The sequence below is a fragment of the Ahaetulla prasina genome, chromosome 3 (assembly GCF_028640845.1).
Source record: "Ahaetulla prasina isolate Xishuangbanna chromosome 3, ASM2864084v1, whole genome shotgun sequence".
Classification (NCBI taxonomy): Eukaryota; Metazoa; Chordata; class Lepidosauria; order Squamata; family Colubridae; genus Ahaetulla; species Ahaetulla prasina.
In genome coordinates this window covers 143,726,301-143,751,962 of record NC_080541.1, presented here as the reverse complement: position 1 = coordinate 143,751,962, position 25,662 = coordinate 143,726,301, and the positions used below count along the sequence as shown (strand labels likewise).

The 25,662-nt window shown below is 38.0% G+C and overlaps 1 long non-coding RNA gene across 1 annotated transcript; it reads right to left on the bottom strand.

The window, feature by feature from the left end:
• Positions 1-1,577: 1,577 nt before the first annotated feature.
• On the bottom strand, positions 1,578-17,491 carry LOC131195667 (uncharacterized). The gene is made up of 3 exons (XR_009154524.1): positions 17,357-17,491; positions 10,279-10,360; positions 1,578-4,231 (listed from the first exon to the last, which is right to left on the bottom strand). It is a non-coding gene; the product is annotated as an uncharacterized LOC131195667 (long non-coding RNA).
• Positions 17,492-25,662: the final 8,171 nt, after the last annotated feature.

Below are 25,662 nucleotides of genomic sequence, written 5' to 3'. Positions count from 1 at the left end.
TCTGAGTCTCTTTCTTATGCTCCCTCAGTTTCTAAAACTGTTGCTTCTCTTTTACCTGCTAACACTTTTTATACAGTAACAGCTCTTCATCACAGTCCCTATAGCTTGCCTTTCTTTGGTTTGCCTCTGACATTCATATTTCTTAGGCTTCTGACCTCTGCTAAAGTCTCTTTCTCTTCCTTGGGTTTTTATTTATTTATTTGCATTTATTAATAAAATTTAATTTATGTAGGGTTTTTTTTTTCCTAAGAGGACATTCCTTCTTGACAGGTTTCCCTTCCTACTTCTTTGCTTCTACACTGAAACTTTTCCGCCTTGCAAGTTTCTAAATGTACTATTAATATTGCTTTTGAGGTTACAGGTTGTGGTATTTTAGTTATAGCTTTAGAAAGCATTGTTTAATATGCAAATCATCACTAGTTAATTCCAGTCTTAAAATGAGGAACGGAGAATTATCAGTGAGAACATGTTTTATTCTGGGACACCTGAAATGCCTATAGGCAGAAAGGGAGGATAATTTTTTTTTTTTTAGTATATTCATAGAGGCTTTATATAATGACTGAAAATCACAATTTTCAGGAAAACTGAGATGAGGAAATTAAGCTAGCTTTGATTCTATTTTTAAAAGACATTTTTCTCTAGCAATGGCCTTCGCTCATCCAGGGCCATGCCTTCTCCCTTTGTTACAATATACACATAATGCTTCTACAGCCAGACAAAAATTACATCACAATGAAGAGAAAACCGCAGGATTCCCAATTCATTACAAGTTTTACCAAAATAAGAGGAAGATGAAAGGCTCAATCAATCCCAGCAAAAGTTAATTGCTGCCCATTTCCATACATCTAATTCAATTTGCTTGTGGCTCTGACCTACAAGAAATCCCAACCACAATCCTAATAATAAATAAAAATCTCAAAAAGACTTCAATGATTAGTGTGTGTGTGTGTGTGTTTTAGAGTGTGCGTGTGTTTTTATAAAATGGTCTGGGACTTTTATATAAACATCTGCAACTGTATTTGAAGTAACAAAAAATCTAACCTGCTTAGATTTTTGCTTGTCTCTGCAGAAGGCCTCATTCCCAGGCTAACACCTGCTTCTCTCCTTAATTTTTCCTTAGCATATAAGGTATTGACTCCTACTTGCTGGTTAAATCACATTTTGTTACAGGTTGGGTCTATGCCTAACATGTATTTTGTTTTAGTTAGTTGGCAATTCCGCTTTAGCAACCTGACTGTAGCACCTAAAGACTCCTTTCAATGAACCAGGTGTGTTTATAGCTATGAGGAACCGTAGCACAGCTGTCACGATAATGTTTAAACACAAGGTGAGAGAGGGAATTGCACAGGCAACATAAAGGAAAATAGTTGGGAGATCTGCTAAAGAAGGTAGAGAACTGTTGAAAAGAGGATTCAATAAGTACTTCAATGCTATATAAGTCAAGCAGAAAAATCAAATTATCAAGGAAGAAATTCATTAAATTCATTAGAATAGCTAGAGGGAAGTAACCATCCTTGGGAAGAGATCTGATTACAAAGTTAGACCAGTCTGAAGTTGCAAGTTCAGTATGGATTTTATTGAGGTCGGCAGGAAGAAAGAAAATCTCTGAAGTAACACCTCTGAAAGTAGCTGATGGAAATAGCACTTATGCTGGAGAAATATCTATATTTTAATTATTGTGAGGTTTGTAATTACATTTTACTTATAAATTGTGTAACCTCAATCAATCAATCAGGATAGGGCTGGAAGGGAACTTCGAGGTCTTCTAGTCCAAAATTGATGCTCAAGCAGGAAACTCTATACCATTTCAGATAGGTGGCTGTCCAGTCTTTTCTTAAAAACCTCCAATGATGAAGTACCTACAATTTCTGAAGGCAACCTGTTCCATTGGTTAATTGTCCTCACTGTTGGGAAGTTTCTCCTTAATTCCAGATCGCTTCTTTCCTTAATTAGTTTCCATCCATTGTTTCTTGTCATGCTTCTGGTGCCTTGGAAAACCTCTTCTTTGTGGCAGCCCCTAAAATACTGGAATACTGCTATCATGTCACCCCTAGTCCTTCTTTTCTCTACATTGGCCATATCTAATTCTTGCAACCGTTCCTCATACGTTTTTGTCTTCAGGCCCTTAATCGTCTTAGTTGCTCTTCTTTGCACTTTTTCCAAAGTCTCAACATCTTTTTTATAATGTTGTTACCAAAACTTGTTTTTTGTACTTTGCTATACATTTTTAGGAAATCAGATGTCTAAACAATATCAAGTAAAAGGTTCAAATTGGGTCTGCATCAGTGGTGAAATCCATTTTTTTTTTACTACCGGTTCTGTGGGTGTGGCTTGGTCGGCGTGGTATGGTGGGTGTGGTAGGGGAAGGATCCTACAAAATTTCCATTCCCACCCCACTCCAGGGAAGGATATTGCAAAATCTCCATTCCCACTGGCCAGCCAGAGGTGGTATTTGCCAGTTCTCTAAACTACCCAAAATTTCCACTACCAGTTCTCCAGAACCTGTCAGAACCTGCTGGATTTCACCCCTCGTTTACATGTAAGTTTAAGCCTGATAGGCCTTATCTTTGTCAGGCTTCTCTGAGGATGAAGTTCTGCAATTGTCTGACTATATATAACAGTACATATTCTATTGTTATTGATCCACTCACTCACCAATTCTACATGAGCTTTTCAGATCCATAAAGGAGTGAAAAAGCACCAAGTTGTTTCCTACTAGATTTATTGGTCTAAGACAGGGGTCAGCTCAGGAGCCGCATATGGCTCTTTCACCCCTTTGCTGCAGCTCCCTGTCACTCAAAATATGCATCACAACTGCCAATGTGCGACACCCGCGGGCATGTGATTTATTGAGCTTTTCAACTCCCAGTAGGCCAACCATGGAAAAGTTTCAGAAGAAAACTGAACATTTAATTCAACTACATATGCTAGTCTTGTGGCTGCTCATGAAATAGGCAGGGGAAGGGTTTTGTGGCTCCCTGTATTTTCTTTTCTGTGGGAAACAGCTCCAAACGGCTCTTTGAGTGTTTAAGGTTGCAGGCCCCTGGTCTAAGAGATCCAAGATTCTTGGCCACCATGCTCATTAGCCAAGCTGGTAAGAAATGCCAGGAACTAACACGTTCAGAAGGCACAAGTGGGATTGATTGATTAAGAAAAATTCAGATCCAAGCCTTGTTCCCTAGCTGAACCATTTCTGCTTTTCACAATGTGGACTTTACAAAAGAAAAGCAACAAAACCAACAGTAAGAACCAATAATCCATATTAGAGTGAAAATTTTAAAACACCGAAGATCAGTGATTATTTTTCACTACTTCTTTTGATGGTACCTGTTTCCTTAAGGGACGTGTATTTATGAAGAATACGTTGGCTGATTCTCCCCACTGAAGTCCCATTATGTTTTGACAGAGAGAACAGAGTAGGCCACGAGAACCAGAAAGGAGTTGGAAATGAAAGCTTTGAATCATATGAGTAATAGAAGAAAGAGATGCTCTTCACAGAGAATGCTCAGCCAGACTCCGCTCACAAGAGAACAAGGTTGTTGCTGGGTTGCCTGCATTTTTTCCATAATCATTAAAGCTGTGTGATTATATGCTTTTGATTTTAAAATTACACAATACAAAACTCAAATGCTAAGAGTGTAATTTAGAACAAAGGAGCCCGAGCAAGAGCTATAATTAAAGATACACACAAACGCTAAAAACACAGCACTGAAAAATGATGCCGCAAGAAACAAATTTTCATGTTCCATGCAGTGGGGGAGGCAGACGGATTCCCTTAATATGAAGCTCTGAATTTCACAAGCATGTTCCATACGATGTGGCCGTTGCTATGGTAACAATCTTTATTTGCTGAAGCTGTACAGATGTGTACAATTCATGAACTTACAGGCTCTAAATTTATTGCTTTCTTGAAATGGAGGGAGTATCAATAACTTATTAAACTCACTCCCCCTACCACATTTTTTTTAAAAAGAAAATCACTTCAAGTTTGCCTACAATGGGTGTATGGTAATTGATTCTGTTTAAAGACAAGAGAGGTTCGGAGTATGCCTGCAGGCTAAAAGAGGAACCATTGAGAAATAAAGATATCTAAGTAAAATTACTATGGCTGCAATCCTATCTATATGTGCTTGAGAAGCAGCTACATTGAAGTCAGTAGTAATTATTTCTGAGTAAACTTGTATAAAATGGGAAAGTGAGAGCCTTGTATTTCTTCCCCAGCATATTCTTCCTAAAAGACAACAAAATATATATGAAATATTAAGTAAAACATTATTAACATATTCATTTGCCACAGGAAAGCTAAGAACACATTATTATTTCCAGTTAATTAAAAAAGCAAAAGAAATAAGAACAAATATATATACACATATCCATCTTAGAGCAACACCTTTCTTAGACCAAGTCAAACAAATTCTGATATCTCTCTGTCTTCTCTTCAGGTTCAACATTAGGAAAGGGGAAGGGAGGGAGAAACGCTGCCTTGATACTGAAGTCATTAATTTTGCAATTTTAAGATGGAACGAGAGAAGGGGGTTCAGATATTCAAATTAGGTTTTATCTGATGCTGTGAAGGTTACATCCAACACTCTCCCCTGAGACTGCTATTGGGTTGGGGGTAGAGGTAAATCGGTTTGATTCATATTTTAATACAAACATATATAATGTTATACTACCAATCTAATATGATCACTACAAACAGTTATCGTTCAATATCTGCATTCTTCAAATTTTATGATTCTTCAATTAAAATAGGGGTACCTAAAAGCCATTTCTATGAAAAATGCATTTTGCATTTTGTATATTTGTAAAAATGCATTATACTTGCCTAGCATGCATATAATAGATTGTATATATAGACAGGTATATTTCTGCATTCTAATTGATTCAAACACAGGGTCAGTCACTTTTATGATTAGCGTTCTGAGATAAATCAAATTGACACATTAACTGATTCTTAGACAACTGAAAAGAACAAACATCTTCCATTTTTTAAAACATAAGGCCCCCTGTATTGGAAGCCTTCTCCGTCTCAGATGAAATACATGTTCCTAGTAGTTAAACACAAGAAATATAATGATGCTAGACAGTTTTGATGCTAATGAAGTGGAAGACATTTTAGATGCTATACTAGAGAAAAACGAAATTAGATAAATTTACTTAATGGATTGAGACTATGAATCGGCACAAAGTCTTATGTCTGCTGGAGGGCTGTGAAAAAGTCTCTGAATTCCATTTAGAGCAGTATTTCGTTAGGCCAACAAAGATCACCAAAATATGCATATTTTTTAAATCTCTAGATCAGGCAGACTGGGATAAGAGAAGACAAAATGGCTGTGCTGTAACGTCCATTTGGCCTCAAGACCAAAAATAGGAGAAGACTGAAGAAACTTGGTGTGGGAATAATTTTATGTTGCCACAAATTTGCCTCTTCTGAGGAATAGACTTTTATACCACCTGAAACTGTTATTCATACTTTAACAGCTTGTATTAGTTTTCAGCCATTACATAAAGCTAACTAGCTAATTTGGGTTTTGTTTACTTTTTTGCCCTGTACAGTCTAAACCATCAAAATTTAATTGAGGTCTGCTAATGTTGTTGCTTTAAAACAATTACTATTATTATTGATTCATCATTGCATCTTTGTTGCTGTTGCTGCTATTTTAGTTGTTTTTAATTAACTGGTGTATGTGCTTTTAAACAAAACGTTTACAATGTTTGTTTTTTCTCTTGCTTTTCAATGGATATTCCTTGTAAGAGTTAAGTGACAAAAAGTGGGTTATAAATACAGAAATGTGCCGTTCTACCTATTTACTCAAAGGCAAATCCCACAATATTCAGTAAGGCTCATTCCAAGAAAGGTTGTCACATTGCAATCTAATGAAGTAAATAGATAAAGTATCACTGAATATATTACACTTTACACTGCCCAGAGCCTCTTCCTGAATGAGATGGGCAATCTAGAAATATGAAATATACATATACACACACACACACACACACACACACAATCACAGGTTTACATTGAGAAAACGAAGCCAGATATGACACACTGATGTTTTTAAAAATGCAATTGAATCAGGAATAAAGCTGAAAGAGACCTTGGAGGTCTTCTAGTCCAACCCCCTGCTCAAGCAGGAAACCCTATACCATCCATTTCAGACAAGTGGCTGTCCAGTCTCTTCTTAAAACCTCCAGTGATGAAGCAACCAGAAATGTGCAAATAATATCAGTTGAAGTGGGGGACACCCGTGATCATTACAGGCATCAAAAACATGCATGCAGATGAATATAAGCCTTCAGCCAGATTTGGAAATATCCTGGGGGAAAAATCAGACTTCGCTTAGATAAAACAGTTGCTCTGCACCCAAAGCCAAGCCCATTTCAGTTTCTCCTCCATAACATAGCAACAGAGAAAGAGCTTCATTTCACCCACCCTACCTGGATGCTGATAATTATTAGTACCCTTTTCCCATTTGCTGATTATATTTGGATCTGTGAAATCCTAAATGCAGTGATGTGTTTAATATTACATCTGATCTAAGCTCGAATAGTTAGGGGAAATCTACACATTTCATGGATTAAATACTATCCCTTGATTAGAAGCTAATAACCAGGAAAGCAAAAGACAAAGTGAATTTTAATAGTGGGAGGCAGAAAGAGGGGGGACGTGATGAATTGTGAAGGAGGCAGAAAAGGAGGAAGCAGTGGCTGATAGAGAAGGGTTAAAAAAGGGACCAAGTGATGGGCTATCACGACTATCCTGTCCACATATGCCAGCTTCCATTGCTGATTCTCTTGCTCATAATTACAGCAATAGTACTAGTCTTGACTCCTTTTTGAGTTAAGAGTGCTAGAACCAATGATATCATAAGAACTAGTCAGTAGTGTTGGGAAGTTGCCAGCTAGGCTGGAAGGAGGGGTTAAGTGAGGGTCTAGCTTGGAATCCTTGCACAGCTGCAAGTGGCATAAGCTTGACCTGCCGCAAGATCCATGAAGCTTTATCTGGTCATTCTCAGCAGAAGGCAAGCAACCTGGGGAGATTCTTGTAACCTAGGTGGTAGACATTAAAGTTACTGACTTGTTATTCATGAGTGGCTTTGGTTGCTTGCATCTGACAGATAGACAGATAGAAACCCAGGCCAAGTTGGGGTGACAATGGGGTCAGCTGCTCTTATCATCTTCAGATTTATTGATTTACTGACGATGTTTTTGTCTCCACACTATAAAAAAATCATAATGGTAAAGATCCTATAGATTTTATTCAAGTCATTCTTAGAGCGATATCATTTGCTGACAATTTCTTCAAGGGCGAAGAACAGTATAATATAAGAAAATGTTCTTCTGGCTTAATGTTTTTGAAAGTATTACATAAATTATATGTAAGTCATTGGATAATTATGAACTTTCTTCTCCTTTATATTTATATGGAATATTTATTGAATTGCGTGCTGTGCTTTTACAGTAAAATGCCTTTTACCTTGGTTCCTTTGTTCAGCTCCCCCAAAACCTGACAGTTATCCTTTTATAAGCTATTCTAAGAACATTTTCTCTTCTTTGAAACTGATTGATGCACTCCTCTAAATGTTCCCGCAAATATCTTTTGAATTTAAGTTCCTGCATAATGTAGTAAGATAAAAGAATTCTATACCTCAACAAGAGACATTACAAAGCAACCGAAGACATTATCAAGGACATTAACATGTTCCTAATAGCAATAAAACCTTTTAACTGTCTGATGTTGAACATGTTCTTACCAAACCACCACATATTATGGTAATTGGTTCCAATTTCCAAATCTTTCATTGCAAAGTTACAAGATAGGTAGGGGCTGAGAAGTGAAACTAAAAACCCAGCTTGGCTGGTATATCACTTCTACCTTTTTGAAGCACGCAGCTTTATAACCTTATTACATATGTAGTCGGCATTCAACTATCATGAATCTACTATAGTTTTGCCCTAATAACAGCTGATGGGAGAAATCTACCTTCCTTTTTTCTGTGTATATTGTTAAAATAGTTCATATTTTTCTCATCAAGATATAACACTTCTATTCCAATTGGTGTCGATTCCTTCTCTCCATCACAAATTGCGTGAAGATAAAAGAGGGACTTTAGCTTTCTTTCTTTTTCTTCCTAACCAAATGTAGTTCCACCTTTGAGGCTTTGGTAAATACACAAACTTCAAGATTGAAGTTGCTGTATGAAATATGAAAAATACGTTTCTAGGATACATGTAGTCTAATGTGTAAGTGGGTATGTACTTACAGCAGAACATATTGTATGTTGTATTCGAGTTGGCAAGATATTTTGGGTGACTCATTGACACAGGCCCATGTACACACAGAGACACAAACACAAATACATGCATACACACAGGTTGACAAGTGTTCAGCCCTCGGCAAACGCAAAGACTATGCAAGTGCAAATGTAACATTTGCCAAAGTGATGTGTTAAAAAATAGCAAACTCTCTAAATGGAAGAACTGTTTATAATTGCAAAGCTGGAATCAAGATGCATCCTAGTGAAAGCAGACTATATCTTGTTAACATGTTAAAAGCAGGAAACGCACATGCTCTTATTAGGAAATAGATGCTCTACAGACCAGATCATATTCTATTGCCAGCTCATGTCCAACTTCCATGATTAATGTACAGAATCAACAGAATCAATCGACTTAGCTACTTTTTTCTCTTTTTCTTTCTTTCTTTCTTTCTTTCTTTCTTTCTTTCTTTCTTTCTTTCTTTCTGTTGTGTCTCGTCCGCTTTCACCGCAGCCGGGGCCTTCTTATCTGCTTCCGAACGCTGAGGAATGTCCTAGTATGCCTCCCGGCCCCAGCCCTGGCTCCATGCCCAGACAGGCTGAGGAGGAAGAAGTACCTCCAACCCCCAGCTCTGGCTCCATGCCCAGGCAAACGGAGCAACTAGACCCCTCCCCCACAGCATGTGAGCCTGAGGAAGGTCAATTACCAACAGCTGCCAACTGGAGTGACCCTCGCGTCAGAAGACTTGATAGACGGAGGCAACAGATGGAAGGGAGGGGCAAGCCTGGATAAGTGCTGAGTCATGGAGCCACACCCCATGGCCTATATAAAGGACCTGCTTTCTGGCATTCTCTGAGTCAGGCAAAGTCTAAACATAGCTTGCTGAAGTCACTTTCTGGTCTCCTGCCTGCCTTGAGAACTTTGCTAGGACTTTGGCAGAGCTGCAGAGGCAAACCTGATTCGGATTTCCCTGACCCGGCCGTCAGCGGAGGAGTGGGACATGACACTTTCTTTTGAAACAGACAGTGCTGGACTTATACATTTTTCCTCACCAGAAGCATAATTTTCTTCTCTTCTTTTGAGGAAAGACTGTCTGCTTCCTGAATTACTTCAACCTAGAAAATCAGCACTTCAGTCACTTTCTACTTCACGCTAAGATTATAATTTGATCCATGAATGGATGGGGCATTCTGTATGGTACTTGGTCTAACAGTTAATCAAATATTATGACAAAGAAAATATAAGGACTTTTTTCTCCAAAAAAAAAAATAACATATTTTCAGAATGAAACTCCCAGTTTGCTACAGATCCACCAAACAAAAAGGAATCATAATGAATAATGGGAAAAAAATGTGCATTTTATGATTTCAAATAATATCAGAATCTTTTTGCAAACTGAAACAAACTTCTAATATGGCTATTTTCAAAGATAACTTGATGACATATTTCATTGTTCTCACCTTAGTGATTGCGACAGACCCAAATAGTTATGGCTCCATTCCCATTCCCCAAACTTTCCAAAGCAGTTTGAAGCGGATTTACTTATTTTCTTAACTTTTCCCAACCTTGGGGAACCGAGAACAGGTTCAGTCTGTTGGAGCATCCAAACTCTCCCTCCCTACTTCACACAAAAGTAGAAAAAAATAAAAATAAAACCTCAAATAACCTCATGTTTCACGGATGGGTAGTCCATAACTTACAACCATTCATTTAGCAACCATTAAAAGGGCTGCTGAAAAAAGTGTCTTATGACCAGTCTTTGCACTTACAACCATCATAACATTCCCACGGTCACATGATCAAAATTCAGGTGCTTGGCAACCAGCAAGTGTTTACAATGGTTGCAGCACCCTGGGGTCACCGGCTTGCCATTTGCCACCTTCCCAGTCAGCTTCCAACAAGCAAGCTCAACAGGGGAAGACAGATCTGCTTAATGACCACATGATTCAGTTGACAACTGCAGTGATTCACTTAACGACCAGGGCAAAAGAGGTCATAAGATCAGATGTGACTTACTTAACAACTGCTTTGCTTGGCAACAGAAATTCCAGTTGCGATGGTGGTCATGAATCAAGGACTATTTGAACTGGCTCTTGCCCTGCCAAAAGACAAGTAAAAAATAGAATTCATGTCAATGTCACTGCTATTAAGTCCAGCCAACATTCATCTAAAATGGGTATCAAACTGGTGGCCCATGGGCCGGATGCTTCATGCGCAGGCCATGCCCACCCCAGCTCCACAAAGGGAAAAAAGTCATGATACATCATGTGACGGCAATGTAACACCGCAAGTTTGATACCCGTGATCTAAGAATCCCGAAGTTCAGGAGCTTCCAAAAAGATGAAGCAAATCTTAAAGTTAGGGATGAGATAATATTCTATGACAATTCACCATGGCCAACTTGCCATGGGAAAACTCGCTGTGGGACAAGAGTTACACTAATATTGAAGAAACAGTGGAATAGAATCATTAAAGAAATAATGCCAAAGGAGAGACAAAAATGAAATGTGAATGACAAAAATTAAAATTAAAATAATTTTTAACTATCTTAAATAATTAAATTGAATTGTCCCGCAACAAGTTGTCCTGTGGCAAGTTGGCCATAGTAAACTGTCCTATGGTGAGTTGGCTATGACGAATTGGCCATGACAAGTGGCGAATTGGCGGTGGCGAGTTGTCCCATTCCGCCTTGAAGTGCATCAGTCCAGCTGTTGACCACAGAGGACTGGAACTGTTTTGACATGGCTCTAAGTCTTCATGTAGAACACGGGTGTCAAACTTGATCGTGTCATGCGCCAGATCGTGATATATCATGATGTTTTTTGCCTTTGTGGAGCCAGAGTGGGCGTGGCCTGCGCATGACGTATCTGGCCCACGGGCCGCCAGTTTGACAGGCCTGATGTAGATGGTTCTATTGTAATTCTCTCAACCACTCCTAAGTGCTCTGCAAGCAGAAGGACATGGCTAGTGGAAGCTGAAGCCGAATTGTTTATTATTAGAAAATTTATTTTACACCGCCATATTAGAGAGAGCATTTTTTAAAAAAAAGAAAGATAATTATGGCTTTGTCTTCTACTGCATAAAATGCTCCGTCGAATTGCTGTAAGTTAGTTTTTCAATAGTCATTTGATTTAAATATTTGAAATGTGTGCCTTGCTGGTTTCAGTCTTAGCCCAATCAGAAATCAGATTCTTAAAACACTATAGCATAGCAGTTACTAAACAGTAATTACTGGGCTTTAAAGAAACTGAGGCTTTAAACATCATTGCGTTGTACACCAGGTTAATAGCCATTTCTCTTTGCTTCAGCTTACATATTCAAGCCTTTTTCAATGTTATTTTAATTTTCCTTGTGATATTTTGAAAGCCTGAATTTAAAATTAAAAACGCTCAAGCCCATTGCATCAGTAAGGACACAAAAATCCACAAAATAGAAGGCAATCCTTAATATATCCCCAGATTAAATCACACTGAGGAAAGCTTTGGGAGGAGGAAAAAAAAAAAAAAGACTGATGTTATTTGTCTCCTGTAAACACAATAAGGTACAGATTAAAGATAAGTCTGAACACCAGCTAAGCTTTCAAAACAGCTTGTCGGCTTTATCATGCAAGTTTAAATCATGGTATTATTATATTAGACTTTTTAAAAAGACGTCATGGGAGGCACTTTGAAATTAATTAAAATCCTGCATTCATTTGTTTGGGAAAGATACATTTTATCCACGGAGACAATACAACACATCCAAACAGCCAGATATAATTTTTAAGCAAAAAAGAGACTGCCAGTAATATTTCAGAATAACTCCTCTTTGGACATGACATTCAGCCAATTGTGGCATGATTTCTGAAACAATTATTTGTACCTGAGGTGGTTAGAAGAAAAGCTCTATTGACGCCAGAATGATCTGATCTGTCAATTGTTCCTCCTATTATTGTTATTAGTAGTATTAGTATTAGTATTATTATTGCTGCTCCAGCCTTTTTTCTTTGGAAGTTCAACAGCAGCCCCTAGTGGACACGGGGGAGCACTGCAGGAGCCAATGGCAACTGCGAATCCAAGCACTTTAGAGAGGTTTCATTAAAAGGGGAAATTCTGCTTGTTTTCCCTCCACCCCTACAAACTGCAGCTCGTAGCTTGTTACAATCAGAAAGAGACCTGCAGGACACGGAAAGCATGAGCCTTTGTCATGGTAATCAATGGAAAATTCAGTTGCTGTTGCTCTAAGGCGGAAAGAAAGATATGCAGGCAGGCGACAATATACATCTCTCTTGTTTTGTCACCTTCGTTTTATTCAGGAAGACTAATAATTACTGCCTGAGTAGTATGACAGGGGGTGCCTTTCTGACTAATATTCAGTATCACTCAAATCAAAGCAAGAGCTTGCATAAGGAAGCAAGCACCTACTATGAACCGAGCACCTATTATTAAGATGGGTCGTAGGTTAGAAGTTCTTCAGATATCAAAACACAAAAGAACCTTTGTGCAGGAGGAAAACTCTCCCTCCCCCCAAGAAAAGGAACATCACCTAGTTCAAATGTATACCTAGGGAATCAAGAAACAAACAAGTAACCTGCAGAGGTTACTGTTATTTTCCTTTGGAGCTTATGGCTATAGCAATGGGGATGGGAGGGTGTGAGAGACTTCTTCAGATTATGAATAGCCAGACCAGAATTCAGCATTTTTCATGAAGGTGTTAAAGAAAATGATATTCACCATTATGTGCAGGTGGAATCTTAAAGGCTGAGACTTTCCGAGCAAAGCAGGAGGGTGGGGGAATGAAAAATTGCAAATGACTCCATCCAGATTTCCAATGAAAGGAATGCAAAGAGGAAACAAAGTCCGGAATATTTTTTTTTTCTTGTCAAAAGCCTCATCTACTAGCATTATATTTCTCCCGGAACCTCAGAAGAGCCATTGAATTTACCCCGTGGAAAGCCATTTTCTGTCATAAACCAAGCAATGCGGTTCTTAATGAGCAATCTTAGTTTCCAACCCAGGTTATTGTATTTGTGGCAGCAGGGGCTGAATAGTTCAGGGTTTGTTATCAACTCTTCCGGTAAATCTTAAGTTGGAGACTGCTGAGATAAGCTTGCAAAGCTCTCGGAGGATAAAATCACTCACTCTCCATTGCCAGCTTGAAGGCAGCTTTTAGTACAAAATCTGTTGAGGCATCCAATGTACCAAGGGGCCTGATTGTACGGGAATCGGGTTTTAAGATTCTGGACTTTAATCAGCCACTTCTATCTATGCTTCCTTTGTCTACCATGTATTCTTTCAGTCCTTGCTCATCCCAGCTGATTTATGCATTCTGAGTGGAGTCAAACAATGTCTCCAGAGAAGTAGCTGGTGTGGTCCTAGTTCACACAAACAGTTGTAAGTTGAGGGCTACCTGTATTGTTGATTGCAATGCAGGTAGTCCTCGGTTTACAATCATTTGCTTAGTGACTCTTCCAAGTTGAAACGGCACTGGGAACGAGTGACTTATGACTGGTCTTTGCACTTACAACCATCGTAGCCTGCTCACTTCGGTCACATGATCGAAATCGGGTGCTTGGCAACCGGCATATATTTACAACGGTTGCAATGTCCCAGGGCCATTTGATCATCATTTGACATTTTCCAAATTGACTTTCAACAAGCTGAGTCAATGGGGGAAGCTGGATCTGATTAACAATCATGTGATTCCCTTAACAAATGCAGTGATTTGCTTAACAACCATGGCAAAAAAAAAAAAAAGATTGTAAAATTCAAGGCAACTCACTCAAAAAATGCCTTGCTTAGCAACAGAAATTCTGGTCATAAGTTGTGGAGTACCTGTAGTTTGAAGAAGACAGAGTCAATTCCTCATTTCTTTTAAGAGTAGTCATCCACTTAGTTATCTCTGTTCATTTCATAGGTCCCATGGAGTCATGATTGCTCTAGAAATACATTTTGGGTTTTCTCCAGTGGCTCAGAAAATCTTGGGCAGTTTCTGCACCAGAACTGAAAGAATGAAAGTAGCAAAAGAATTGTTTTGGTCAACTGATTATTGCTCTGAGCCATTGCTGCTATAATATACTGTATCTATATCTTAGATGCTAGATTTTCTCTTTGAAGCTAAGCTTGAACTTTCATGAATACTAGTAACAGCTATCCATGGTCAAGCCCACTCTAGTTTGTGCTATGTTATGCACAACTTTGGCATAAATCCCACTGTTAATATACAATGTCTGCCAAGCCATTGATTGATTGATTGATTGATTGATTGATTGATTTGGCTTAGTTGTCATGCTTTATCATCCATGTTGGTTCTGAAAACATTCCAAGTTTCTGCACGGTTATAGCTAAGCACTTACATCCATTTGGAGGTTTGTCTTTTGATGAGCAGATTTAAATGTCTTAAACATTTCCATTGTGCAATGTTTATATTACATCAATGTTTTAAATATGGTGAATGCTGACTCTGTATTATGCAATGCTGAACTTTTGTTTCTTGATTTAGGATTTGATTAAATAAACGCACAACTACCTTGGTTGTAGCATATTTCATGCTGCGTTCCGGGATGCCATTAAGGCTCCCTGAATAGCACAATATTAAAAGAATGCTCCTTGAAGGAAGTTTACATTTATTTATTTATTTATTTATTTATTTTGTCACAACAATATATGTAGGTATCATACAAAAAGATTATATAATATATAAACATATATATGAGTAAATATTAGGAGGTATAAGCATATATATATATAGGAAGAAGAAAAGAAAAACAATAGGACAGGAACGGTAGGCACGTTTGTGCGCTTATGCACGCCCCTTATGGTCCTCTTAGGAATGGGGTGAGGTCAATAGTAGAAAGTTTTTGGATAAAACTTTTAGGATTATGGGAAGAGACCACAGAGTCAGGTAAAGTATTCCAAGCACTGATGATTCTGTTACAGAAGTCATATTTTCTGCAATCTAAATTAAAGCAGTTGACATTAAGTTTAAATCTATTAGTTGCTCTAGTATTATTGCAATTAAAGCTGAAGTCGTCTTTAACAGGAAGGACATTACAATAGATGATTCTGTGAGTTAAGCTTAGGTCATGTCGAAGGCATTGTGTGCTGCCTTGAATACATACATTTGCTTGGCATTATCAGCACAGATTTTTTGCTCAAAAATGCCTAATTTCCCTATGCGTTCAGTATAGAAGAAATACACAAGAAAGCAAAAATGCTATGAAAGATGACTCAATGGAATTCAGTATCAGAAGTTATAAATGTCTGGGTAGAGCTGCTACCTCAGCACTGAGGGAGGGAGTGCTAACTAGATTGGGGCACTCCTAATAACGCCTTTTAAAGCTAGTATACCTGGGGATTAGATGAATGAGAGGGGAAAGGGAATTGCTGAACACAAGCTAAATAGATTTGACTAAAAAGACTAAGTTCCGTCCTTAGAATTTCAAACAGCTCTATTTAGCCAACTTAAAAAAAAATAACATTGTTAAGCCTGACTTGGTATCACAGCATCTAAAATGGATACTTTGAAGCCAAAGTGTTATTTGTGATCTCCCATTCATTCCTGTTCTTCTTTCTCCTTCTGCTCTTTGAATACTTCTTGCTCTGGCCCAAATACAATAAAACTCCCAGCAGGGATGCCCCTATCTTGAATCCTGGTTTATCAATTACTGGAATCGCCTCACTCGAGCCTCGGCGTAATTTGTCCTACAGAAAGAGAAAGGCTTCATAGGGCCAGGAGCGATAAGCGAAAATCAGGCAGGTTTTTTTATATATATAAAAATAGAAATGTAACCTATTTACTACATTTGAATGTTTATTTTAAAATATTGCTATGCGGTGGTGGGTGATTAGCTCTGCATGCCCAGGGCTTGAATGATTGCCCATTATAATCCAAGACAAAATATTGATAAAACAAAAGGAAGTTTCAAAAAAACAAAAGGAAGTTTCAAGACTACATGTAGTCCTCCAGTTATGACCACAATTAAGCCCAAAAATTCTGTTGTTAAGCCAGACATTTGTTTTAAGTGAGTCTTGCCCCATTTTACGACATTTCTTGCCACAGTTGTTAAGTGGATCACTGGAGTTGATAAGTTAGTAAGGCGGTTGTTATGTGAATCTGGCTTCCCCATTGACTTTGCTTGTCAGAAGGTCACAAAAGGGGATCACACGACCTTGGGACACAGCAACAGTCATAACTATGAACCAGCTGCCAAGCATCTGAATTTTGATCACATGATCATGGGGATGCAGCAAAGGTCGTAACTGTGAAAAATAGTCATCAGTCCCATTTTTTAGTCCTGTTTGAACGGTCACTAAACAAACTGTTGTAAGTTGAGGACTACCTGTAGTATAATATTTAGTGACAAAACTTTTACTGTTCCATCTGATATAGCTCTTGGGATCTCATCTCATTTAAAGTATTGGACAAAAGAGTTTTTAACCTAGAGTTTCATCTCCATTGCTCTAACTCTAAATCCCAGAAGTGAGTTCTAGCAACTCCCACACACAGAAGTAGCCATGCTACCCATAAATACTTGTCACAAAATTTCCTTCTCCTGCAAAGCAATATTTGCACGCAGATGGAAGGAGCTTTTTTTGGGGGGGGGGTAGAAAATGAAACCCTCTGTGCTTTCACTTGTCTTCTTTGATATTATGCCTCATCTTGGTGGATTTGATAGATGTACTGATTTATGACATCACTCTATGACTCATGTCAGTCTTAGTAAACATTATTGTCAAGTTTTAATCTCATCCATTTCCAACAGGCTTGTCATTCTCCATGACAGAAATTTAATATAGAAAAAAAAATCAGAAATAGATCTTCAGAGAACTAGAATTTAGGATTTAGAATTTATCATAGGTATCTGGCAAATCAGCAGCAGAATTTAGTAAAAGTTTAGTAATTGCAATACTCTCAATTAACATATTCAATTCATTACATAGAATCCACAATATTAATTACAACATCTAGTAAGATCTGCTACTCTGAATGCTGCCAAAGGTAAGCATAAATTAGCCGGCTTCTCAGAAGAAAACTAAGAAGAAAACTAAAGCTGTATGATATAATTGCATGGAAATTTTGTACAAGTCATACGAGAGTCAACGGTGACTTTTACCTTGCACTTAAAAAACTCTTGGACTCCTGGAGGATAAATGATCAAGCAGATAATTTGCCCATCACAATGGATTTTCTCCAGCAATGTCCAGATGCACAAAATGAGTGTCTAAGAAATGAGAAAGTAGCAGTAAATGGAACCTTGATTTAGAATATGAAAAAGAAAGGTGAAAGAAGAATGCAACAAGTTGAAACCATACCACCTGTAGTTATTCCAAGGCTCAGTTGTTTGGGTCACCACATTGTCTTTGTCCCAACCACATGTCCTCCAGATGTTTTAGACATAACACCCAACACCATCTTTATCCCAACTTGATGTTCTCCAGATGTTTTGGAACATAATTTCCAACACTGTCTTTACCCACCACCAGATGTCCTCCAGATACTTTGGATCATAACTCCACTTCCACCCATGCACATTCTTGCTCCCTTCTTCTCCATCATTTGATGATTTTGGTCAATTTTAATGTTAATATTTATTATTTTAATAGTTTCGTGTTTTATCTTGCTGGTTTTACTTGGTTGTAAGCTGCTTCGAGTCGTTCCTTGGCTAAATAAGCAGCATACAAATTTAATAAATAAATAAATAAAAATAATCTCCAACAGTGTCTTTACCCCAGAAATTGGCATCCAGATGTTTTGGACCATAATTACCAATATATTCAAACTGTAAATCAGGAGAAGCATCTCCTATGCTGTAAATTTTCTGCTTGAAGTTACCCCTTTTATCAGTTGTTCCTGGTCTAGAGGCAAGTTGGTGTTTCTGTTTCATTCAATGTAATGTAATATGCCATCTGCAACTTAAATTTCTTTACATGAAACTCCTGTCCATTAGCAGCCAAGGTGCACCGCTGGTCAACCGTCAGTGCTTGAATAAAGATATATTTTATAGGTATGTTTCTTTCTTCTCAACTGACAGCCCTTGTCTCTGGAGCATTTGCATTAATAACTACAAGCACTGATAGAGCCTTTCAAAGTATTAGACCCAACTTATAAATGAATGTATTGGTTCATCACAATTCATTAATCAAGACTGTGCTAAATTTAACAGGCAGCAGATTATTAGACACCAAATTATACAAACTGAGAAAGGGGGGGGTAGGAACCATTTCCCTAGGGTCAGAGGTAACGTGAATGGTTTTGCACAGAACCATAAACCCCTATTAAATTAAAGACACACAAAAATTATGTTCACTGCTTATCTAAAGTAATTTTTTAAGGATGTTACACTAATTTACTTCTTAACTGGTCCTGGTTACACAGTAAAAGACTAAAGGTTAAATGCAATGGTTCCTTTGATGCTCGGTTAAGCAACTCATACTAACATATCTTTAGAGAGGTGAAGAAATTAATGAAATTACAACCATAATTCATTGCTAATGGAAAACCGTCAATGCATTCAGCCAAGAGTTCAAAGAAATTCTGAATGGACCCGGAGACCTAACCCTCTGACTCACATGATTAGACTTGCAACTCTTGTTTCAACTTCTCTCAACAGACGGATTTGTCATGTAACTCCGTAAACTTTGCAAATTGCTGACCTTGACAGCTCAGGTCTTCCTACAAGGCACAAATTAAAAAATGATCTTTCTTTTTTTAATTTCCATTAACTATGAGCTTTTGGTTTGCTTTATTCCTTTAAATTATTATTTTTTTAAAAAAAGGTAAGACTTTCTGTTCCACTCAAAGTAGTCAACATATTGAATATTTTAATTTGGCAATTAAAATCTTGAAAAGCAATATAATGTAAATCATGAATTGCACAAAACTTGGATCTTCATAATGGAAAGTGTTCCTTTTTATTACTGTCCGAGAGGCGGGAGGGGGAGTCAATTTCTGATTGATGCAGCATGAGTAATAAAATGAAATTTAAAAATGTTACTTTACAGAGATTACATTTGGATCTTTTAAAAAGTGCTAATATATCATTATGAATGTGCATCACATAATTCATAACCAATGAAGTTGCTAGAGCCCTGGAAAAAAAGAAATGCAAAACTGGAGTTGTTCACCTGCATATTTAAGATCTTTCTAGACAACAGTATTACTTAACTAAGAACGGCACGATGATAACCTAAATCTAAGCCTATTTCACTATACATTTGTTTCATGCTACTACCACTCAATGATACATTTATAAAAAACCTCCACAATGCAGAAAACTTTCTCCCTAAGCTTCTTGTATTTTCCATTCATTCTCCATGGCCTACAATTAGCAGGGCATTGATGAAGTAGATTGTATTTCAGATCTGTTTATGTGTTAGCAAAACATCTTTGCAAGTGCTGTAAGGTTGTGTAAAAGTACAATTGAAACTGTAACTATCTAACTAGCTGGGTAATAAAATATCTGCAAGAGAACAACCAAGGTCAGAGAGCACCAAGAATCCCACAGGTTTACCCTGAGCTATAAATATTCTCTTCCATTGATACTGAAAGGGAAGGGAAGGTCAAAAGTCATTGTATTACATAACTTTAGCTTATATCTTTTCTTGCATTTTTTTCCTTTCCTCCTTTTTTCTTTTTGTTTAGATTTCTCTTTTACTTAATGTAAAATCCTTAACTAAAAAAGAAAGTAACAAGTAGTCCCTTGGTTAACAACGGAAATTGGGACCAGCAACTCGACTAAGTAATGCAGTCATAAAGCATGGCATCTTATGACCATGCCAACTACGATAATAGTTGTGGAGATTCCAGTTGCAGTCAATGAGCAAACCCCACACAGTTGTTAATACAATGTCATATAGTTACCATTTGCAACTTCCTGCTGGCTTCCCCAATGACTTTGCTTGCTGGAAGTGAAAATTGCAAATGGCCATCATGCAACCATGGGATGCTGCAACCGTTGTAATTGCAAGCCAGTTGTCAAGCACCTGAATTGTGATCATGTGATCACAGGGATGCTGTGACAATCACAACAATGAGGACCAGTCATAAGTCTCCTCGCTCAGTGTGACTGCATTGCATGTCACTGCAACTTCAAATGGTCATTGAACGAGTGGTCACTAAGCCAGGACTATCTGTAATCTATTTCCCATTTCAAAAGAAGATCCTGAAGAAACTGTAAGAATGCCTTTAAAATACTGAAATGCTCAATGGGAATATGTTGCTTCTTCCAACATTATTTCAGGTGTATATGAGAGTCCAAGAATCTGCATGTTTAAATCCTTACAAATATCAAGTAAAGAAAATTCTAGTTTCTACAGGTAAACCTTGCTTAACAACTGCCAAGTTCACAACGATGTTAAAAAAGTAACCTTACAAACCAGTCCTCACTTTTACGACCTTCAGTGTCCACAGTCACATGAACAACATTCAGGACTTCTGCAACTGGCAGGCATTTATGATTACTGCAGCATACTGTGATTATATGATCAACATTTATGCACTTCACAGCTAGCTTCCAACAAGCAGAGTCAATAGAGAAGCCAGTAAAGAAATCACAAATTGGGGTCTTGTGATATCTTGCTTAATGACCAGATGGGAAGTCACATTGTAAATGTCTATGGAGATTCTCAGTCATCCAGGTGATGGTTGTCCCAAAAGTGCTTTTTCAAAAGGCAACTGGACTTTCTTTGTTTTTTTCTTGAAGACGTTTCACTGCTCAACCAAGAAGCTTCTTCAGTCCGAACTGAAGAAGCTTCTTGGATAAGAAGCAAAACATCTTCAAGGGGGAAAAAAGAAAATCATGAATCTATTGCAGTCACTTAATGTTTTGCTAAGCAACTGCATTAGTTAGGAATGAAGTTGCCAGTCCCATTTGTGGTCACTAAACGAAGAGTATGGAAGCTATTATCATAACTTTGCTATACTCTGATCCCTAAAATCTATCTAATTTGTGGTGATGTCCAGAAGGCCAGTGACATAGAAATAGTGATTTACAGAACCCTAAACAAGTTACACACTTGGCCAATGGACAATGCAACTCCCATTCTAAATGTGACTCTCATTCTAAATGCAAAAGGGATGGTTAAAAAGCTCAGACTTCTATCAATTCTGGCAATGAAATAATTAGAGATGGAGATGTTTCATCTTACAAAGATATTTTCTCTCACCTACGCTAAGCTTTATGGACTCAGATTTTTCATCTAATATTATTCTCCAAGTCTGAAAAATTACTTCTGTTTAAAGTTAGGACTATTTTAACACTACAATTTAGTTCCCTTCCACTATTAAAATTATTAATGTTAAGGCTTACTTGTCCCTTAATTATATAAAACTCTACAAGGAATAACAACCTGTACATTTACTATGCAAATGTGGTTAATTTATGACAGATTGCTACTTCAAATACAAGTATTAAGTCACTATTAGATTTGTTTAGGTAATGTACTAATATGCCTCACTAAAGTCTTAAATTTCTAAGTAGCAATAGTGTTTGTTAGATGCAAATAAGGATTATCTTAATTAAAACACCATCCCCGACATCTCAGAAGATTTAGTCCAAATCTTTATATAGAGCAGATTCATTATCTTTCTGCAGTTAATAAAAATACAGCCTTCTTTGGTTACATTTTAGAATTTAACATTGATTATATTTTGTTACCAGAAATAAGATACTAATGACTTTTAATGCAAGCCAAAAGCAATTTTGTCAACTCAATTAAAATACTATTTAATAGCCACTCAAAGAACTTCAATTTTTATATAATTATATACTAGATAAATGTTTGGGGAAAAGTTTTGTTTAAAAAAATCAGCAGCCTGTGCAGTAAAAAGTAAAGGCCATTGTACTTCTAATATTGCGCAGCTGTGCCACAACAGTGTTCACAGAAAATCAGAAGGATGCAGAAATAATATGTGAATGATGACATCATCACTAAAGCCACTATGTACTTGCACCCTGTTAGCTAGTGGAAGCATGTAAGTTATGGCATTTGTATGATGATGCTATCAGACATACAATCATTTACACTATCCTTGTGGAGATATGCTTCATTAACGACCACAACTGGGAGCCCACAATTCCACTGTAAGGGATGCAGTCACTAAGCAAAACATCATGTGACCAAGTCAGGCTTATACCTTACTTTCCCTTCAGCTGTTAAACAAAACGCACCGTGTCCCCAACTTACAATATCATTTCTGCCTTCTCCATGAACTCGGATTGTTGCGATGTACACAAATGGTGTTCATGTGTCCATGGGATGCTGCAACGATTGTAAATGTACACTGGTTGTGAATGGCGTTCACATGACCATGGGATTCTGCATCAGTTGTAAATGTGAGGATTGGTCACAAAGGTTTTTTTTTTTTCACTGTCATTTCAAAAGGTCATTAACAAGGCAGTTGGCAAGCAAGGACTCTGTGTGTGAGAGTGTGCGTGCGTGTGTGTGTTGTCTGTGTTTATGAGAATTATTGTGGCTTGTTCAACAAACTGCACCTAAAAAGTCTTGGCTTGGGATTATTGCAGTATACCAAAAAGATGAAACAAGGGCAGGGTGAATTTAGCTGGCTAAGGCAAAGAGCAGAGCAAGAACCAAAGTCCTGCTTTTTCAGTAAAGCTATATATGCAGACAAAATAGAGATGAGATTATCACTAATAATGTCAGAACTTCTCTGAACAAGAAACCAGAAATAATTAGGAAAGAATGGTTTCTACCCTTCCTCATGTAAAGTCAACTATGGAATGGTCTTTCCTGTCAACTTCTTCATTCAGCGGTTCTCTTTCTATCACACTGAACTTACAAATTAACCATAGAGACTGCCGTGTGCAACGCACAAAACTAGAGGGGTTCAGTATATGACAGAAGTGTAATTATTGCTGCCAATATCCAGTATGGACGTCTCAATGCAGGGGTGAAATCCAACAAGTTCTGAGAGGTTCTGGAGAACCGGTAGCAGAGATTGTGAGTCGTTCGGAGAACCGGCAAAAAACATCTCTGGCTGGTCCCAGAGTGGGGTGGGAATGGAGATTTTGCAATATCTTTCTCCCAGGAGTGGGGTGGGAATGGGGATTTTGCAGTATCATTCCCCTGGAGTGGGGTGGGAATGGGGATTTTACAGTATCCTTTCCATGCCACGCCCACCAAACCACACCCACAGAACCAGTAGTAAAAAAAATTGGATTTCACCACTGATACAAAGGACATGTTGTCCAGGCACACATCATAAACAATGGTTGACTTATGTCTGTTTATATATTACAAAAAATCCTCAGCTATCCTGAGTTAAAAATCTTTGAACACATGGGTAACTTTAGGCATAAATAAAAACAACTTCAATGCCCTGGCTCTGGATTTTTCTCCCGTCTCCCAAGGTTATTCTCACATACTATTACAAGAGGATAGCCAGGCACTTCTGGAGTAAAGTGTTGTAAGTTGTGGTTGCTTTAAGATTTTGCAGTAGGCGCTAGATGAGTATCTTCACATCCTCAATCCAATGCACTTTTTGCCATTTGAATCCCGAGTGGTACACAGCCCTATACTTTAAGTGCTAAATGTTACAACCTTTCTTGTGTGTACATTCAAAGGGAACTATAGAGCCATACTGATACAAAAATACACTGTGGAATCCTCAAGCAATCAATATTAAACCATTCAGGCTAATTTTCAGGATATGGTCAATAACCACAATGGTATGATTTATCAGATTCTATCTGATCACATATTACATATTAAAAAAAACCATGCAGAACTTCATGTGCAGGATTATGGTCCCTACCTTATCTTTTTTGACCATACCCTAAAACTTTTACTCAGAGCTGGAACTGACTGGTCCCATCACAAGAAGTCCTTGCACTCAGGGGCTATATTCCTGAACCTGAAGCCTCTCATTTTCTACAGTAAGTCAAAAGACTTTACAAGGCTAAAAACAAGCTGCAAAACTCCAGCTTGAGCAGTCTTTTAGCGTTGTCTGAATGCTAGAACGATTAGCGACTAGGTGATTTTCATAAAACACTGTCCTCTGTGATTAGAAACAGAAGCAGTTACGTAAAACGTGTTTGACAGATAAAAACCACATTAAAACTCTCCCCTTGATCATGTTGGCAAATAGATTTGTCCTCTTTAAATACACGGCAGACATTCAATTAATAATTCACTTTGCAAACATTTTGTAATATTCTGCAAATAAACTAATGAAACTAAAGAATCATACTTTGTGAAAACTACACAGAACCAAACACTTTATTCTGGGCGCACTAATAATGCTTGTTTAGAAAACAACCATTACTGGATTTAATTCAGATACGCCAACTCTAGTTAAAAATTATTACTGTTTTCATTTCTCTGAAAAGAAGCAGGAAGCTCAAGCATCCTGCTGTTTTGAAACACAATATTTATGGCAAGCAACTAACAGTTATTTATCCATATATATCACTAGAGTACTCACAGCAAGTAGAAATTCCCAGTTTAATTAAAGACAATGGATATCATCTTCCTATAGATCTTTAGTACTATTAATGGTGTCTTCCCAAACCGCAGGGAACAGACTTCAACAGAGCAACCACCGAATTCCTGGAGATCCACTTGGGAAGCTAGAAACAGGTCCTGGCAAGAGATAAAAGAGATAAAAGAGATATACATGGAGACATGCCCGTCCCGCTATCCCCTTTCAAGGTGAATAATGTTACACAAAAAGTAGAGAAAGGGCAAGAAGCGGGAAGAAAGAAAGAAAGAAAGAGAAAGAAAGAAAGAAAGAAAGAAAGAAAGAAAGAAAGAAAGAAAGAGGGAGGGAAGGAGGGAAGGAGGGAGGGAGGAAGGGAGGGAGGGAGGAAGGAAGGAAAGAAGGAAATCAATAAAATATACACCAACCCCATTCACTACTCCTCTTCCCCACAGCTCAGAAAAAAAGGTACTTGCCATCTGTGAGATACCATAAAAACTAAAAACTAATACACCTCTGTCCCTAATGCCAATCACAATCGCCTCCAGATTGTAGCTGGAGGAGATGTCCTCATTTCCATTGTAAGGCCACCAGAAGGTGAGCAAACTATCTATCAAACTCAGTACCGTTGTGACCGGTGGTATTTTGACAAATGACAAGGCCCACATGTTTAGACATCTGTCAGAACTACCCCTCTGCGCCACCTCCCTCGGGATTCTACTGCCAGGGTTGGGAGCGGTGGGCAAAGAAAGAGTTGTGAATCGCCCAATCTCCAAGGCAATACTAAATGGTGGTGCAACTTTCTGCCAAACGCAGCACAATAGTCAGCTGTGTTGGAGCCGCTTCTGAACCCAGGCTTGGTTCTCTTCAGAATAACTGTGAACTCATGTTTGAAAAACACTACGCCACTCTTCAAAAACAGGCTGAACAACAATTGATGGGCAGGGAGCGGGATGCAAGAACTGGTCTCTCTTTGCTGCTTAG